Genomic DNA, 5,485 nt, shown 5'->3' on the forward strand with positions numbered 1-5,485 from the left:
CCGCCAACCCCAGTCCTCTCCCTGAGCTCCGACCGAAACCCGAGCCTCGGCTCCCAGCCCCGCCCGCCCCAGCGGGTGAGCACACAAGCCTCTCGGGCTGGTGAGGGCCGGTCGGCACCGATCCTCTGTGCGGGAATCTCTCCGCTTTGCCCTCCGCACCCCCGTTGCTGCGCTGTCCTCCGCGGCTCCGAAGCTCCCCGCTCCGCCTCCCGCAGTCTCCGCCCGCGAAGGGGCTTCCTAGCGTGTGGAGACCTTTCCTCCTTCACAGCTCCCTCCCACTGGTGCAGGTGCCGTCCCTATTCTATTGTCTCTGTTTTTAATTAATTTTTTCTTTTGCCCTACCCAGATACGTGGGGAGTTTCTTGCCTTTTGGGAGGTCTGAGGTCTTCTGCCAGCATTCAGTAGGTGTTCTGTAGGAGTTGTTCCACATGTAGATGTATTTCTGGTGTATTTGTGGGGAGGAAGGTGATCTCCGCGTCTTACTCCTCTGCCATCTTTCCACCGCCGTGCATGGAATTTTAAAGACTCTCATAACAGATACTACACAACACTATTTTCTCAGTACTGCAACCTTGAACTCTTACCAGGTATCCAAGATTTGTTTTCTAACTTGTAGTCTGGGATTCTTAATTTAAGGTCCAAATTTGAGATTCTTAATTGTACTATCCATACAGACAAGTAGACCTGTCTACTGAGCTAGGGTAATTTATCTGCTCATTGTTGATGATTAAAGTACCTATGATATATTTTCCAGTACTGTTGCACTCATTACATAATGTATTTGATAATTTTAATATCTGTAATAACACTATAATTTATAAACTGTTTATGTATACATTACCTCATTCAATTCTTTCTGGAACCTGGGACCTAGGTAGGACAATTCTAATTAGTTCACTTAAGACATGAGATATTAAAGACCCAAACACATGAAGCTATTTGTGTGTGATCACACAATTGAAAAGTAGCAGAGCTGAAATTCATGTCTGGCTCTGCTGATTAAGTACAGGGCTCTGTCCATAAGAATTTCTAATTATTCACATCTAATAAAACAGCGTGTCTTTGGGTCCTCCAGCTCCAAAATGTATCCCAAATCCATCTATTTTGCACATTCTCTGTTATATCACTTTTTATTCCTTCCAGACTTCCACAGTAGACTCCTAAATGGTTTCCTTGATACTATTCTAGCTTCCTAAAATTCATTCTCCCCACAGTAGCCAAGTATTTTTAAAATTGTAATGTAGGTGTGTTTGAAGTAAAATTTACATGCCACGAAAGGCACAGATTATAAAAATACAATTCAATGAGTTTTGATAAATATATTCTTCATGTACCTACTACCAAGATTGGAATATAGAACATTTCAGAACTTGAGAAATTTCTCTTGTGCCCTCTTCCAATCCCCATCCCTCAGAGAAAACCACTATTTTGATTTCTTTCACTTGGAAATTATATAAATGAGATGATGCAGTATGCACTCTTGATTCTGGCTTCTTTCCTCAACACAGTGTTTTTCAAATGCATCCACGTTGTTGCATGCATGAGGAGTTTGTTATTTTTAGTGCACTTTAGTAGTCCATCGTAAGCATAGGCCTAAATTTGTTTATTTACTATACTGCTGATAGACTCAAGTTATTTCCTATTTTTTATTATTACACCACAGTAATATTTTAGTAAAAATTTTATTTTAGAATAATCTCACATTTACAGAAAAGTTGTGAAAATAGTAAAATGAGTTCCTATATACCCCACACCGAATTGACCCTATTATTAAAATTTTATGGTCGTGTGGTCTCTGTCACAATAATAAATCAATATTGACACGTTATTATTACCTAAAGTTCATACTTTATTCAGATATCCTTAGATTTTACCTAATGTTATTTATCTATTCCAGGACTCCATCCATAAAACCACATTAGATTCATTTGACGTTTCCTTAGGCTTCTCTAGACTGTGACAGTTTCTCAGACTTGTCCTTGTTTTTGATGACTTTGAGAGTTTTGAAGAGTAGTAGAGAGGTATTTTTTAGAATATCTCTGAATTGAGCTTTCTTTTTTTTTATTATTAAAATGGAGTTATGGGGTTTTGGGAAAATAGCCATAGAGGTAGGGTGCCATTTCATTGCATCATAGGAAGAGTTCATAGTACCAACATGACATCACTGTGGACATAAAACGTAATCACTTGGCTGAGGCGGTGTTTGTCAGCTTTCTCCACTGTAAACTTATGCTTTTCCTTCTTTCCATAAGGTAATCTTTGGAAGGAAGTCACACTGTGCACAGCTCACGCTTAAGGGGTGGAGAGTTATGCCCACTTCCCCCACCTTTGGGGGGTGGTTTTCTATATAAACTCTTTGGAATTCTTCTGCAGAAGAAACTGTGCTCTTCTCCATGTATTTATTTATTAAATCACTTATTTATATGTAGGTACAGACTCATGCATATTTGTTTTATATTTTATGTTATAATCCAATACTGTGTTATTTCTTTTGCTCCTCGAATTGTTCCGGTTTTGTCCATCGGGAGCTCTTTCAGTTGGCTTCTGTGCCCTTGCCATACCCTGTAGTTGTGTATGGTATTTTATTTTGTTCTGCTTTGTTCTGAGTTCTTCCTTGTTTTCTGGCACTACAGTCTGCCCCAGGTTCATCTTGTATATACCAACCGCAGTCCCAGAGTCATGCGTTTCTTCAAAGAATCTTGGCTCCTTTTATTTGGAGAATAGTATTAGAAACAAAGAGCTCCTTTAAGCTCAACTGTTTCTTTCTCAGATTAAAATATTTTAATTTTAATATAGTTTAATTTACCATCCTTTTTTCTTTCCTGAATGTGTTTTTAGTGTTGCATCTAAAAGGTCATCACCCAACGTCACATAGATTTTCTCCTGTGTTTTCTTCTATAATTTTTATAGTTCTTCATTTTACATTTACATATATGATCTACCTTAGATTAATTTTTGTATAAGATATAATATCTGTGATTAGGCTCATATTTGGACTTCTAGATATTTTTTTTCAGCAGCACTGGTTGAAAAAACTATCCTTTCCAGCACCATTGGTTGAAAAGAATATCCTTTGTCCATTGAATTGCCTGTGCATTTGTTAAAAATAAATTAAACTTGTGTGGGTTTGTTCCTGAGTTTTTTTAATTGTCACATTGATCTGTATGTCTATTCTTTCCCCAAAACAAGGTGCTATGATTACTGTAGCTTTATAGTTACTCTAGAAGTAGGGTAGTTTATTCATCCAATTTTATTTTGCTTCTTCACTATCATGTTAGCTATTCTATGTCCTTTGCATCTGCATATGAATTTTAGAATCAGTTCATCGATATCTATACAATAGCTTGTTAGAATTTTGATTGGGAGAGGGTTGAATCTAGATCAAGTTGGAAAGAACTGACATCTTAATGACACTGAGTCTTCCAATCTATGAACATATATTTCCACTTATTGAGATTTCTTTCATCAGTGTATTTTTAGTTTTCCTCCTACAGATCTTTTGCATATTTTCTTAGATTTACACCCAACTCCTTTTGAGGAGCTAATGTAAATATTTTAAATTTCAAATTCCCATTTCTTATAGCTGGTAAAAATAGTAAGCTTTGAAACATAAAGCAATGTCATGTTTAACCACTGCCCTTAAAAGGCAAATTCCTTACTCTGGCCTACAAGACCCTGCCAGTCTCTCTGAACTAATCTCAAGCCAGGTTACCCTTCGATCCTGAAGTTCAAAATGACTCTTTTTTAATTTCTTGACTTATTCCAAGCTTTTTCATGCCTTAGGGGTTTTGCTCTTCATTTTGCCGGGTTTTCTCTTCTCCTAAGTGGTTTTCTGTTTGGTTCTGGCACCTTTCGTCCTTCAGGTCTCAAATCAAATTTCAAATGTCAGAGTGGCCTTCCCTAATCATTCCATCTAAAGTAGCCTCAACTTTGCTTCCTCTGCTCTTCTTCATTTACCTTTCATAGCCTTCATGGTACTTATCACTCTTTGACATTATCTTGTTTATTTGTCACTCTTCTTGGTTATTATCTGTCTTTACCAAAATAGAATATAAATTAGATGAGAATAAAGACTGCCTTTTTCATTCACCACCTTATTCCCATATCTAAAGTATAGTAGATGCTCATGTAAATATCTTTGAATGAACATATTTTCTTACAACAAGAAAGATTCACCAAAATCAAATGCCTCAACTTCAATGAAATCTTTCTTGAGTCCCTAAACTGGAAGTGATACTCTCTGCTCTGAGTTTCCCTAAAAATGTATTCCATCTTATGTAATAACTTATAGTTCTGCTTGTTTATATGCATCCTGCTAGGCTATAAAATCACTGAGAACAGGGGCAGGAAATAATCATCTTTGTATTCCCCATGTCTTTTAAAAAATGTATCTTAATTTGAATTTTTAAAAATTAATAGATAGATAGTGAATTAGCTGGTAACTGGAAGACCTTGGATCTGACCCAGACAAATCTCACCAATTAATTATGTAACTGTTGGAAAACCACCTCACCTCAGTAGGCCTTATTTTACATTAAGAGAATTAGACTAGATTGGTAATGCTTAAACTATTCTTTTTCTATTGGAGGAGGTATAACAGAAACTGTCAGTGCTTCGCCTATACCCCTAGGAACCCTTTACCACTTTCGTGAACATCAGATTCTAGTTTGCGTTTACTCCCAACATCTAGAACTTGCCTCTCTTCACTAGAAGACTGCCCTCAGGCTTCCTGAGAAAGCTTTATCTGCAAACTGAGAAAGTCAGAAATATAACCTGCACTTCTGCTCCAGGAAGCCATGAGCCACTGACTAAGGATGCAGAGTATAAATGTTCCAGCTTCTTAAGCCCTGATAACCACAGCTCTGAGTGAGGGTTACACAATCTCCAGAGCTCCCCTATAAAAGGGACCCAACGCTACCCTCCATAGGACTTTGTTTGATATCTAACCATTGCTTGGCCCTGTTGCATTCCCAGCCTCACTTCCTCACTTGACAACCTGTTTTTCTTGGAGAAATTTCCTCATGCATCATTTTCACATGAATACTAATCTCAGAACTGCCTCTGGGGAACTCAACTTGAGACTTGAGACAGTGGGTCAAGACTTTGAAATTCTGCTAAAAACCATGGCTTCTCTTCAGAAAAAAAAAAAAAAAGCATTATATTATTCATGCAAGTTTATTTATATAATCTATGGATTTTAATTTAAGAATCCCTTGACTAAAAATCCCTAAGGTAATGAACGTCTTGTTCTTAAATTCATTCATTCCTTCAAAAATGTTTATTAAGAATCTACAGGGCTTCCCTGGTGGCGCAGTTGTTGGGAGTCCGCCTGCCGTTGCAGGGGATGTGGGTTTGTGCCCCGTTCCGGGAGGATCCCGCATGTTGCTGAGCGGCTGGGCCCGTGAGCCATGGCTGCTGGGCCTGCGTGTCCGGAGCCTGTGCTTCACGGCGGGAGAGGCCGCGGCAGTGAGAGGCCCGCGTACTG

This window comes from Lipotes vexillifer, unplaced genomic scaffold, assembly GCF_000442215.2.
Source record: "Lipotes vexillifer unplaced genomic scaffold, Lipotes_vexillifer_v1.1 scaffold95, whole genome shotgun sequence".
NCBI classification, from domain to species: Eukaryota; Metazoa; Chordata; class Mammalia; order Artiodactyla; family Lipotidae; genus Lipotes; species Lipotes vexillifer.